The 15107-nt window shown below is 41.2% G+C and overlaps 1 protein-coding gene across 1 annotated transcript in view; it reads right to left on the bottom strand.

Annotated features, from left to right (window-relative positions):
* LOC148894468 (uncharacterized) overlaps positions 1-5944 on the bottom strand; it is a 62153-nt gene extending 56209 nt beyond the window's left edge. Inside the window, exon 1 of the mRNA XM_089002923.1 lies at positions 5733-5944. The gene's annotated coding sequence lies outside the window, so the exon portion shown is untranslated. The remainder of the gene's footprint in view (positions 1-5732) is intronic.
* Between the last annotated feature and the right edge of the window lie 9163 nt (positions 5945-15107).

Here is a 15107-nt window from a genome sequence, read left to right as displayed (position 1 = left end):
TTCAATTTCACGTTGACCGCGGAAATTGCTGCTGCGGGTGAATTTGTGTTGAACTTTCCAGAAATGAACGGGTCCTGCAACTATCTTTTTTTCATTGCAAATCATCAACAAATTTTGACAACTTGCTTTTTGGCATAAAATTGCACCGAGATACACATGCTTGCAAACCCCCGCACCCCTTTCTCTCTCTTTCTCAATTTTATGGGAGTCTCAGAACTGACCTAATAAGGGAGAAATAGTTGTGGAGAACTACCGAGGCTAACTTGATAGCATTTGGACACACCCAGTGATTTATTCCATTCATTAAAACTAAACGCTTTTCCTTCCTGACACCCCCACAAAACAGATAAGGCAGAGAGCTAACTCACTCAGCAGAGCTCCCGGTACATTTTCTTGATCTACACGAAATTTGCTGGGCATGTCATTTATAATCGGGACCAAAAAAGTAATAGGGGGATGAACAAAAATCTCTTTTGCACATATGTCAAATCCGGAACCTCTGGAGGCTAATGTGCTAAATCAAGGGTGTCAAAGTCATTTTTTTGCCGGGATTGGTTGTGTTTCGTCTCCTCCACATATGACATCTAAATCGCACAACCAATTCTTGAATAACTAATTTTCAAATTTGAAGTAAAAAATAATGTAATGATAATAATTATGACTGTTAATGTAGTTTACATACAACAATTTCAAATGTTGGTTCGGACTTTAGCAAGTAGCATGGAATTTCACAAGTTTGATTTACTTTCCCAGGCCCAATAAAAATTGGGACCCCGGGCCTTGACTTTGACACCGGTGATGTAAGTGATTAGTCACATAGCTGAATAGAAAGTGAGCTAGCAAGCTCGCTCCCTAATTAGCTCAATCGCTAGCTAGCTCACTAGCTCATTCGCTAGCTAGCTCGTTCACTAACTAGCTTAATCGCTAGCAATCTCAGGCTCTAACTAGCTCAATTGCTAGCTAGTTCACTCGCTAACTAGCTCAATTACTAGCTAGCTCATTCGCGAGCTAGCTCGTTCGCTACTAGCTCAGTCGCTAGCAACTTCCCTCGCTAACTATCTCAATCGCTAGCTAGCTCAAACGTTAGCTAGCTCCCTAGCTGGCTAGGTAGCTCAATAGATGAGCTGGGAATTTCACAAGTTTTATTTGCTTTTGTGGGCCAAATAAAAAGACTTTGACACCTGGGTGCTAAATACACAAGGCCAACATTCTGGCCCCATTCAGGAGTCACCATTGTTAAATAAAAACAATGGCAGATAAAAATGTATATATTGACACCAGAATGGATTATTGTTTGGCTTCAAATTCTTATCACAAAAAAAATAGGTGAATATTTATTAGACAAATCAGCCACTTCCATGATAGAACGTGCCAGTGTGACTCCACACTGCCACCTTCTGACAAAATCCCAGAGCGGGAATCCATTCCAGACTTGAGGACAGACAGCCTGCCAGCCGGAGGATGTTACTAGTACAGCGAAAGAGGAGGCTCCATCATGAAGTTACAAACTCAGCGGGCATTTTCAAAGCAGCTGCTTTGTATTAATCCGTCTGACAGGGAGCAGATGTGCGCCAGTCGGATCACAAAGGGCCCGCCGGATCGTCCTGTTACCTCGGGCGACAATCACCAGCGAATGAAGAAGATGTCGCAAAAGTGACATCAACTTCCCGTGTGGCGTTTGTGCCTAAACTGAAAAATCCCACTCCAGACGCTCGCCGTTGATTTACACCCATCCCAATTACAGACTGCTGCGGCCATAAAAAATAAAGAACCTTTCAGAAGGTTCCAAGTTTCCAAACATCTGCGCCACATCATGGAAAGAAAAATAAAAAAAGTGAGTACGCATGAGAGAGTGCAATAGCCATCGAACATGTTGATTTACGCTACGTTTCTTTGTTCAGGAACAAGACGAACATCCAAAAGGTGGCCGCCATTAAATGATGCAAACTGGGAACACGCAGCAAAGTGTCCTTCTTTCTACAACTCTTTCCATCTGACGTAAGGCTAATTATCCGATTTTTTTTTCATAACCGTGTCATCTTTTGGAGCCACCAAACCGGTAATTGAATGAAAAATGTTCACCAGGACATCAATCGCTTTTATGCGATATTTTTGTTGTCAAATAAATAATACTAAACAGTAACTGGGGGCTGTTGTAATATACAGTGATACCTTGGCTTATGAATGCTTTAGCTAACAAAGTTTTTGCCTTACGAACGTTAAATTCACAAGAATATAATCTTGCCATACAAACTATTTTTCGGGAAACACTCGGAGCGCCACAATGAATGATGTGACCATCACAAAGATAAATAAAATGACTTTATTATACTGTACAGTTTATTTCTTTAACTACAATACCATAGCACATTTATTATACACAAAATAAGGTATATTGTGTGTAGTTTGTAAGGCTTATTTAGTTGAAAATTATGTTTTATGCGGACCTGGGAATGGATTATTCTGATTTTAATGGTTTCCTATGGGAAATTACTGTTTGGAATACACACTTTTCGCCTTCCACACACTTTCTGGGAACCAATTAAGTTCGTAAGCCAAGGTATCACTATACTTGTATCCAATCAAGTAATTCATGGCCATTCCCAAATTTATTCAGGAATTGAAATTATGACGTTTCCTAATGCCCATTCCTAATTTTATTCTGGTTTTTGTTTTTCTTTGGGGTGCAGATGAAGCGCTGGTCAGACCTCTGGCAATGTTTTTCCTTCCACGAGGGGGCAGCATTTGCCTCTTTTCCATGTTATTGCTTTGTTACAGCTTCAGCTGTTGTTAAAGAGCTACATAAACCAATATGTATGGAGTACATTGTATTTTGGACAACCGCCCTCATTTCAAGCTCATGTAACTCCATACCCATATTAGTTAGGAATTAACTTCCGATTTTTTTCGGAAAATTGAAAATATGACGTGGAGCACCATTCCCCAATTTTTTCAGATTTAGTTTTTTTTTTCTTGTTTGGGTGCCGATAAAGCGTTGGTTAGACCTCTGGCTATGTTTTTCCCTTCCACCAGGGGGCAGAATTTGCCTTTTGTACACCGCCCCCATTTCAAGCTCAGATAACTCCAGACCCATATAATTTATGAATTAACTTTTTTTCTGATGAAAGAGGAGAGTCTACGTTTTTACGCTCAATTGAATGTTTATGTAGTCCTAAAACTCAATATTTTGTGGGTCCTGGAATTTGAGTGACAATGACAAAAACCCTGGCACTGGGATGGACAATTATTTTTTGCACGTCTGGCAGTGAATGAGTTAAATAACATTGTAAAGGAAACCTAATCACTTTTTTTGCACATTTGGAATGAACTACAGGACAACCATCGTGCTTGACTAATGTGAACATTTGGAGTGAGTTGGTGCGGGAAAAAAATTGGAATTTTAGATACCAAACGTTTTGGTGGCATTTGGGAAAATGTTCATTTTCTCGGTGGATTCCGAGCCAGTCTTGGGCATCACCAATGAAAACACAAAATGATGCCTTGCCGTCCAATTTTGACACCTGAGATGTTGTTGTGGGTCCTTTTATAAGAGCGCTGTCCACTACATTTTGTTGCACCGAATATGGAAAGTATTGTGACATTTTTCGGACTTTCCAGAAATGACATTGACCTTTCCAAAATATACCAGGAGCCACACATGCAAACATTGTTTTGGGCCCTGCGATGTCCACTAACAAATTGTGTACACAAACTTGCCTTCAAGTTTGACGGATCACACCATGTTCTGCGAGCACCACTGGCCCACTATATCATCACAGCCCCCCCCCCCCCCCCCTTGTCTCCTCCTTTCCTCCTCGAAACACGACTCATCTGGCTGGTTGTGCGGGGGAAACGGCGCTTCACACTTTTCCATTCTCTTGCACACTTGTTGAGAGAGAGAGAGAGGAAGATAGAGACAGAGAGAGCGAGAGAGGGAGGGAGGTTGAGTGAGGAAGAGAGAGAGATAGATTGAAAGAGAAAGACATGGGAGAGGGAGTGAGATGTAGAGATGGAGAAAGACAGAGTGAGAGAGAGAGATTGCGAGAGAGCAAGACAGAAAGAGAGAGGGAGAAGAAAGAGAGAGAGACAACGAGAGATTGGGAGTGAGAGAGAGAGAGAGCATGAGAGAGATGGGGGATAGAGGAAAGAGAGAGAGAGAGAGAGAGAGAGAGAGAGAGAGAGAGAGAGAGAGAGAGAGAGAGAGAGAGAGAGAGAGAGAGAGAGAGCGAAAACGGAGGGGAGGGTGCGGTTTTGGGCTAGCACTGCAGTGGAAACATCTCGTCCATCCAAAAAGATTCCTTCCTCTGCTATGCGAGTGCAGAGATTTGGCACAGTTTCCGAAAGGGCAATTTCTCCTTCTTTATCTCCACAGTTGAAATCCAAACAAATAGTGGATGTCTACTTCATCCAAACTACATTGACATCCTTGCACTAAAGAAGTTAATTTGAATGACATGAGGTGCTTGAAAATAAATTGTAATATTATTATTATTATTATTATTATTATCATTTCAGTTGCTCAATAGGAATTGTTGCATTGATTTTTTTATTTTATTTTAATGTATTCATGTGGGATTGAAGAGCGATAAATAGGATTTAAAATTAAGAAATGTATTTTGCTTACTAATAAATAGATAAATACATGAATAAAAAATAGAGTGCATAAATAAGTAAATTAAACATTAAAAATGACTAGCGTACAAAAATAAATACATACATAAATAAAAATACCAAACACAAATAAATAAATAAATAAATAAACATAAATAAGGTACATAAATAAAGAAATACATAAATAAAATAGAGTGCATAAATAAGTAAATTAAAAAATGAATATAGCATGCAAAATAAATAAATAAGAAATAGCGTACACAAATAAATAAAAATAGAATACATAAATAAGGAAATACACAAATAAAAATAGCGTAAATAAATACAGAAATAAATAAAAATAAATAGAGTAAATAAATAAATAAAAATAAACAGAGTGCATGAATAAGTAAATAAAAAAATTAACAATGAATAGTGTACAAAATAAAAAAAATGCGTAAATAAAAAATCAATAAATACATAAATAAAAATACTGTACATAAATAAGTAAATACATAACTAAAAAAAAACCCAAATAAATAAGTAAATAAATAAATAAATAAATGTAATCCGCACTAAAAATGTAAATCACCTCATTTTCACTTATGGTCCAGTTCAGCAACTTCGATTTTCAAGACAATTTCATTTTGATTGACAGAAAAAAAATTAAAATCTGATCATTCGGGTCGATTAAATCAGATTTTTTTTTTAGTTCCAAACGATATGTCTGTTCGGTCCGGCAGTTTCGACAGTCATCCAAAAAAATGTGAATTGGAAATTTCATTTGGAATATGCCAGAAGCCACCAGAATCCATGTCATGTATACTCCTACACATATTTTCCCCAGATGTATGAATTCTTCACAAAAATATGAAATCAGACTTTTTATTTTTTAAGAATACAAAAAAAACCTGCAGAACCAGGTCCACATTTTGAAATTTGTAATTAGAATTTTGAAATTTGTCAATTTGACGCCATGCGATCCGCTCCAGGAGGACGAAGATACGCAACCGTACGCTACCAGGCTAACATGCCTGTCACTAAAATTGACCAATCTTGACAGTGCACGATATCAACGGACATGTGTGTGATGACTGCGAACCGGCTAGGCTCAAAACTCAAAACGAGGTTCTTAAGCTTACCCTGAACGGATGCTGGGGGGCCACTCCACACTCTACTCGCTGGTCAAGTCGAAGAAAAGCAAAACTGGTATCAGTGGTCAATGACAGCAAGCAGAGTTGTGCTCATTATCCTCTTGATAAGGTCCGAAAAATGGGGACTGGGGTCAGGGTCGACACTGGGGGGGATGTTTCGGGACAGACAGGCAGGCAGACACCCTCCCGGTCTGGACCCAGAAGAGCAGTGGCGCCGAGTTCAAGGCTGGGATGGGACAAATTTCCAAAGTGTTGGAATTGTGCCGCCTCGCTCCATTCCTCCCACCCACTTCTCTCTGAAGGCAAAAAAGAGGAAGAAGGAGAGGGAAGGGAGGTGGACTGAGGGGGGGGGGGGGGTGTTGGGAGATGGAGTGGTGACTAAATGAAAAGCAGACGCGTACTGTAGCCCTGTTTGGTCTGGATCTGAAGGCACTGAGATGATGTCATTAATGTCTTTCTACCTTGCTTGTCATCAACTTTACAGAGAGACAAAAGCCTCCATTGTGAGAATTTTTTCTTTGATCCCACCTTCTCAGACGCAAACTTTATTTTTTATTTCATGCCAATAATAATAATAATACATTTCATTTATAAGCGCCTTTCATAACTCAAGGCCACTTTACAGTCACAGGATAAGTTTGTCTGTGGTTGAGTAGCGGCAGCCACATGCGCCGGCGTTCACTCGACTCAAATAGGTAGAATGCTAGCTTGCTAATAGATAGCTTATAGATACACAGATAGCTAGCTAGCTAAATAGCCAGCGATATAGATAGATAGCCAGACAGATAGCAAACACATAGCAAATAGATAGCCAGTTTGGTCGCTAGATAGATAGCGAGCTAGCCAGCTAGATAGCCAGGTAATAATGAAAGTAATTCGTCACCACTTCTTCTAATTAACACGAGCTAATGGCAAAATGGAACAGTAGAATTAAAAAAACAAAAACAATACACCAGCGTCTCGTCGAAAGTCGGGAGGGTATGAAATCAGCATTTAGTGTGAATATTTCCTGATTTATTTATCTAGCTATCCAGCTATTTAGCTAGCCATTTCACGAGCTAGCTATTTGCTATCTAATTGCCTAGCCGGCTATCTAGCTAGCTATCTATTAGCAATATTGCTATCTAGCTGGCTGGCTACATATCTAGCTAGCTAGCTATTAGATATCTATTGGCTATTTGAGTGACTTCCAGGTTGAGTGAACGCTGGCACGTGTGGCTGCCGCTACTCAACCACAGAAAAACCTGTGACTGAAAAGTGACCTTGAGAATTGTGATAGGCGCTTATAAATGAAATGTATTATTATTATTATTATTATTATTATTATTATTATAACTCTTGACATTCTTCATTTAAAAATGGCTGACCCCCAGTTGATGATTTCTTGTCCAATGACAAAAATGCTCCGACGATTTAATGCCGATCAGTGAAACTGGTGCCGACAACTGATTTTTTTTCTCTTCCGAACCTTAAAATGAAGCTTCACTTGGGTGATTCATTCGAATCGTAGTTCCGCCTCTGCAATTTGGCCCAAAAATATCCGCTGCAAGCCAAATATCTGTGCCCCTCCACGCCTTGTTTAATTTTGTTCGTCAACATGTTACCCCGTGATTGACTCGCGACCAGTTTAAACAGGAAGTCGGCCATTTTGCTTTGAACCAGATTTTATCTATCTAGCTAGCTGTCTAGCTAGCTAGCGAGCTATCTCGCTAGCTAGCTAGTTAGCTAGCAATGTATGTATCTATCTACATACAGTAAAGTCTCGTTATATCGATATTCTCGGGAGTCGGAAAAAATATTGATATAACCGGACTATCGATATATCCGATCCTGCGGCATGTAAATTTTCTCCTTGCGTTCATAGAAATAGTATCGTAATAAGCAGTACTATCGATATAACCGATATCGATATACTGTATATGATTTGTGACCCTGACCCCCTAGCTATGTATGTATCTATCTAGCTAGCTAGCCATCCATCCATTTATTTATGCTTTAATTAATACATTTATGTGTATTTTATTCAATTTCTCATTTTTGTTTTTCATTCATTCGCTCATCCACTCATTTGTTTATTTACTTATTTACATTGTTTATTTTGTTATTGATTATTTATTTGTTTATTCATTGATTCATTATTTATATTTATATTTGTTTATTTATTTGTTTTTTTCATTCATTCATTCATTCATTCATTCGCTCATTTCCTCATTTATTTATTTATTTACGTATTTAGATATTTTTATTTTGTTATTATTTATTTGTTTATCCATTCAGTCACTTATTTCTTTATTTACTTATTTATTTATTGTGGATTCATCTCACACTCAAAATTAGATGCGATAGGCTACAGTTGTGTCATAATCTGGTTGGCGACCAACGGGTGGCGCTGTCGGACCCGCCTGCATCTGCACAGGTGCTGGTCGTCCCTATCAGTGGCAGACTGCCACGTTCGGATTGGCGACCAACGAGTAGCGCTGTCAGCCCTGCTCTGCTGCCTCGCAGGTGCTGGTCGTTCCCAATCAGTGACACTCAAAAGGACTCCCGGCACGACCATTCGCTGTCGGGTCATTGTTGTATGCTTTGTATGCAATTGCGTGCATTGTGTGCTCTGCATGCGTTTGTTTCATCTTGGCAGACTTTTACTCTTGGTCTTTATTTGATACTTTGTATTTTTCTGTTTGAATGACTTTGATGTTTTAGATTGTGTTCCTGTTGACTTTATTTTAATACAATTTCTCAAATACAATGTGCTCCTCCCTCCTGCCTGCTTTTTGGGATCCACATCTGCCATCACCACCTCGCAAACCGTGACAAGTTGCCCATTACTATGAATAGAACAATAAGGCCTGCATTGAGCTGAATCAAAATTTTCAAAATCAAAATCAAAATTTTCAAAATCAAAATCTTAAATATCTAATATATATACAGTAAAGTCTCGTTATATCGATATCGGTTATATCGATAGTACCGCTTATTACGATACTATTTCTATGAACGCAAGGAGAAAATTTACATGCCGCAGGATCGGATATATTGATAGTCCGGTTATATCGATATTTTTTCCGACTCCCGAGTATATCGATATAACGAGACTTTACTGTATATCTCATTTGTCACTTTCATCACACCACTGTTAGCTTATGTCTTCAAAAATGACATTTTAATTCATATACAACTTTTGTATTAACTCGTGTCCATGATTTTTTTTGTGCAAATTTGGGTCATTGAAATTACTATTTGAAAAGCAGTCAAACGCGGAGAAAGAAAGTAGCCCCCCCATACCCTTCAAAAATGTCCGCGCTCAGGAATGTGCATCACCCCACATTGGTCATTCATTGCACTGCGGCGCGAATGACATTCTTTGGCTACAAACGGAGGAAAAAAAAATGCTGAAGCTAAGAAAAAAAGCATCTTTTGTTTTGTAATAGCTCTATAATGACAGTTTACAGTGCATCGTAGGGGTTCGGGGGGAGGGGGGGCTGCTTCAGATTACCGTTCCATTTTGCACATTTGCCACGACGTCTCGTTGGCACGAACGATTGCGCAACATAAACGGTAATGGTGGTCTAAACTTTTTATGAGCTGCTAATTATTAAAAGCATATTTACATGCCCCCAGAGTGACCGTAGCCCTACTTTAGGTGTGCCAAATGTCAACAGCAGAACCTTGAACCACCTTTTTTTTCTGAAACAGTGAGGCTTTTCCTTTTGGCCTGAAAAGTGAAAGAAAATCAAAAAAATGTTTTTCGGATGGATTGACACCAATTTGTACGTGTTGGTGTGAACGTAAATTGACGCTAAGTTTTCATTTATACTTTGGCCATTTATTGCAGAAAACATAAATGTTCGCCTAGATGAGGGGTGTATCAATAACAAACAGGATGGGAAACAGCCCCATTAGCAAAGTTTAAACAGGAACTCAGCCATTTTGGTTGGAACTAGATTTTATTTTTGTATATATTTATTTAGGAATTCATAAATGTATGTATTTTTAATTCATTTGTTCATTTATTTATTCATTTATTTGGTCTGTCAGTGGATCGGTTGGGCGGTGCATCGGTGGATTGATGGATAGGTCAGTGGATTGGTGGATCGGTCAATGTATCGGTCAGTGTATCGGTCGGTGTATCGGTCGATGTATCGGTTGGTTGATCCGTCGGTGGATAGGTGGATTGGTGGATCGATCGGTCAATCGGTCGGTGGATCGGACGGTGTATCAGTCGGTGGATCGGTTGGTGGATTGGTCGGTGGATCGGTTGGTGGATTGGTCGGTGGATCGGTCGGTGGGTCGATCAATCAGACGGTTGATCAATCGGTCGGTCAATTGTGGATTCACCTAAATAAACCCAATTGAAAGCAGAGATTCCGAACCAGATGAGCGACACTCTGTGTCAAACATATGATAGAAATCCAAAGCTAACCAGCAATGCGTTGCTAAAGCAGACATTCCGTTGCAACATCTGTTCACTCCCATCCGTCACCAGTCGACGGTCAGCAAAGGTAAACCCCTGTATCCTAAATGGAGCTCTACAGTTACACACCATTCTTTATTCATCAAGTACAGACAAAAAAAACCTCCAAAAAAGATTCCAAATGTCCCATCTGGAAGCGCTTATAAGACTGGCTCGTGTGTGTCCATGTTCTGTTCACCGAAAACCATTACTCATGCGAACGTTTGCTGCAAAGCAACGCTCTGTTGTGGCTCCGGTTGCTAGGCAACCGCCGGCGGATGAAGTTATTTTCCAAAAGAATCTGATAAGCAGTAAGATCTTACTATAAGTAAATAAATCTCAATCGTCATCTCACAGGCTAATGAAAAGGGCATGTTTTGTTTTTTTGTAATAGCCCTCGCTGAAATTTAGCGTAAAATTGGCTACTTTTATTCAATCTTATCAATTGTAATTTACGTTTTTTTTTTGCAGGATTTATTATAAAATGGGCTGGAAAAAATGACTTCGGTCACAGTTTGGCCAATTGGCGAGATTTTTTTTGGGGCTACTGGCACAGGAGACTCCTCGAATAGGTCTCGGGAAACCTACCTTGGAATTAAACAGGAAGTCAGCCATTTTGGTTTGAAGCCATTGGCTCTGGCGGAGCTTTGCAAAGTCCGATCATTTTTGAAGATTCTCAAAATCCAGTTGTGACAAAAAAAGTCTTCGATCTCCGGGAGGTTGAAGTTCTGAGCTGTCTAGGTGGCTCTCCGTCGACAGTTTTGAAGAGACTCTTTGATGGACGCCATGGTTTGGCTGGATCACAATGCGGGGCTTGTTGTCAATCCCCTCTGACTTGACAAACAGCCATTCCATTCAGCGGTCTGGGAGGGATTCTTCCAAGATGTCTATTTGTGGAAATTGTGAATAGCGCATTAGTCATGAACTTCCAGTCGACTTTTTTAACCTACCAAAATGGCATGATCACTTAACTGTCCTAGCTTGATGAAGTCATTTGAGACACCGTTGGGCCGCGTACTCAAGTCCGCGGCTCATTCCAAAAAAGAAACGCTGAGTCACACAGTATGGAATATATACAAAATGAATAAACATCTTTTTTTTTGTGGTTGGGGATAAAAAGATTGGCTGAAGAGAGCGCGAAAAAAAACCGCAGCACTAGTGGCGTCGCCGTCGTTCCTTTGATCGTTGATGGAAATGTGGCCTGACACCAGCGGGTACGACCACCTCCCTGAAGGGTTTTCGTCTTGGCCTTGGGACTAAAATGGACTTCGCACTGTTTTTTATTTATTTTTTATTGTGTCAATCGTTGCCACTCCATTGACACCTGGTCATTCTGGAAGGGGGATTCTCCCATCTTAGGCTCCTTGTCTGGGTTCTCATTCAGCCCCAACCCGAGGTGTTATTTTCTTCAGTCTCCTGGGGCTGCAGGGGTTGGTGAGCATGCAGTGCCCTTGGAGACTGTTTGTGATGAAGCGCTATAGAAATACTGGTGATACAGTTGTTTACGGTCTTAGACTAAGTCTTGACAGTTTCTCCTAAAATTGTCAAATCAGCGATCTAACAATGGACAAAATGTTACATGGATGTGTTTGCATGATGGTCATATTCATCTCGTTCAGTGGCTCTTAATCTTGTTGGAGGCATCGAACCCCACCAGTTTCATATGCCCATTCACCAAACCCTTCTTTCAATGACTGTGCCCACTAACTTCAGACTAGACCTCTGCAGCGGAAGATCCACCAAAACCCTGAGACCGACTCACCGAACCCCTCGGATTCGATCGAACCCAGTTTAAGAACCACTTTATTCTAGTTCAGTGGTTCTTAACCTGGGTTCGATCGAACCCTAGGGGTTCGGTGAGTCGGTCTCAGGGGTTTGGTGGATCCTCTGCCACAGAGGTCGATCCCTCAGTTTAGACTGCAGTTAGTAGGCACAGTCATTTGAAGAAGGGTTTGGTGAATGAGCATATGAAACTGGTGGGGTTCGGTGCCTCCAACAAGATTAAGAATCACTATTCTAGTTGTTGTTCAGCATATCCTGTTCAGGGTCTAGTGGATCTGGTCATAGTCACCTACTCAGTTGACTTTGGGCAAAAGGCCCAAAACTGGTTGCTACTCAATCATGAGGCACACGATGCAAAGTGGTTTCAAGTATCATCAGCAAGGACCAAATATGTGTCCATTCGTAGCTCAAACACCGATTGTAAAAGTTCCCATTTGGCTCCTGGTTGGAGAACACCAAGTGGGGACTAAAACACTGAAGACTTGGAGATATTCTTCCAGAAATCCTTCTCCCAACTTTCCACTAAGGCCGCTTTCGCACACCGTCCATTCGCGCCTCTGGCACACGTCACGCAAACAACTTGAAGGCCCCACAAGCCTATAAATCCCGATGAACCAAGACTCCTCCTCGAGGCGTCCGCCCAGGCCAAACTGAGTAATCGAGGGAGACCGGCTTCGGTGAGAGAGCTGACCGAAATAACCCAATAGTCATTCTTCCGAGATCCTTCAGTCGGTAACACAAGAAAACAAAAAATGATTTGAGGCCATCTCACATCTGGAGGCTGCTAGACAGCTACAACAATCTCCGCTGTCTTCATTCTGAGCAATTGCATATCATTCTGCTCTGTTTTATTTGGCTCGCCTAAGCAGCTGCTGCAGAAACTCTCATCAACTGTCCGCTAGTTTTTTCGCAGATGTTACCGTCCGGCATGTGCACATGTCGGACACTTGACTCCTTCCCACCTAATACTTCAATGACAAGAGCTCAAAGTTTTACACTGGGCTGTTTATATCCAGGGGTGGCTCAGCGGTCGACCTGTTCCCACATTGGCCTCACCGTGATGAGGTTCAGGGTTTCCCTTTTGGCTCGGGAGTTTGCATGTCCGACGTGGGTTTTCTCTGGGTACTCTGCTTTCCTCAAAAACATACGCGGAAGGCTAATGGAACACTCCAAATTGTTCCGAGGTGTGATTGAGTGCCTTGCGATTGGCTGGCAGCCAGTCCTACTGCTCCGAGACGGGTGGAATAGGCTAAGGCACACCTCCGACCCTTGTCGGGATAAGCAGATTAGAACACGGATGGATGGATGGCTGAGTGGGTGGGATTGGTTGGATGGATTGTTGGTTGGACAGATGGATATTGGAAGGATGGATGGATGGTTTTGGATGGATGATGATGAATGTTAGATGGATGATGAATGGATGGTTTTGGTTGGTTGGCTGGATGGATGAATGGATGGGTTTGGGAGGAAGGGTGGATGGATGGATAAATGGATGGGTGAATTGATGGATGGATGGGTTTGCGTGGATGGATGGACAGATGGATGGCGGACAATGGGTGGATGGATGGATGGATGGTGGATAATGGGTGGATGAGTAGAATGAGTGGATGGGTGGTTTTAGGAGGGATGGATGAATGGATGGATGGGCGGTGTATAATGGGGAGATGAATGGATGGAGCTCATTTGGCCAGTCTCTCATGGGATTTAGGCAAAGTACAGATTCTCAACTAACTTTGTGCTTAGGATACCTGCTTCAGATGAAACTTCCCTTCGACGATTGGTTCAAAGTTCCACCTCTGCGATTTGGCCCTAAAAACATCTGCTCCGCGCCAAACATCTGTACACCTTGTTTAACTTTGGACTTTCTCCTTCACACTAAACACGCATCCTGTTCCCAGTTCTGATCAACATCCATTTTCACCTTGATCGCTTCAACCGCTGCTTGCATTTGCATGCCACGTTTGCATGTTTCGCTCCATGAAGAACAGCCATCGCTCAGGGACCGGTCCAAAAGGAAATCCCCCCACCCCCTTTCCTGCACCCCAAACTCTTACAGATTATTTATGCAGGCCCATTTCCTCCGACGGGAGGACCATCTGCTTAAACAATCTTGTCATCTTCACATTTTACATCTCAAGAAAGCTGAGCTACGCTGACATCATTTGTAAATTTCACACTTTTCTGTCTCCTCGTTCATTCTAACGCGTCATCGGCAACAACGATGCACTGTACGGCACGTTGCCGATCTTTCTCGTGATTGAAATCAACAACCTGGACCGCATTTGTGGAGAAACCGCGTTCATCTTTTTCGGCCATTTTTTTATATCGTTTTTATGATTGCGCAAATCAACTTCGATCGCTGTGACGATATTGATTAGGAACCGGGGAATTCTCTGATATTTTCTTTAATTAACGGACAAGGATGGATAGATGGGGAAAAATCCATATTAAGACTAGCCGGACTCATAACATGACAATATGTTGCACATATGCGAGCGCAGCTGCGTAACATCTTGACGTCCTTTTCATTCGCTTCCTCTCACGTGATCGGCACAACCGCATATTTTTCTTATATTTTGGTTTTCCGCCCACCGCCTGGTGCGAGCACTGCAACAATAAATAAATAAATAAATACATGCATACATAAAAATCTTTTCATGTGCCGGGTGCAGAACGCCTACTCCCTTGTCACGATTCCGCCTTTGCTTCCCCACAGTGTTCATCGCCAATGTAGCAATGCCCCAAAAGTCTTTATGGTGTTTTGTGGCAATTCGTGAAGCTTTGTAGTGTCAACGTTTGTCATGATTTACCATTTTTCATTTCATCTGATATATGTTATTGACATTTGGTAACCATCATAAGAAGTTGCAGCAAACAATTTAGCTTTTAAAAATGGCATCCAATGGTTTTGTTTAGAAGTCGTTGTTTCAAAACAAAATGGCTGACATTTGAAAATGGCCCCAAATGTTTTGTTTAGAAGTCATTGTGTCAAAACAAAATGGCTGACAGTTAAAAATGGCCCCAAATGTTTTGCTTCAAAGTCGTTATTTCAAAGCAAAATACAGTGATACCTTGGCTTACGAACTTAATTGGTTCCTAGACAGAGTGTGTAAGGCGAAAAATATGTA

Source organism: Hippocampus bargibanti, linkage group LG08, assembly GCF_051943395.1.
Source record: "Hippocampus bargibanti isolate YZ-2025 linkage group LG08, ASM5194339v1, whole genome shotgun sequence".
In the NCBI taxonomy this organism is placed as follows: domain Eukaryota; kingdom Metazoa; phylum Chordata; class Actinopteri; order Syngnathiformes; family Syngnathidae; genus Hippocampus; species Hippocampus bargibanti.
This window is presented reverse-complemented; position numbering and strand designations above follow the sequence as displayed.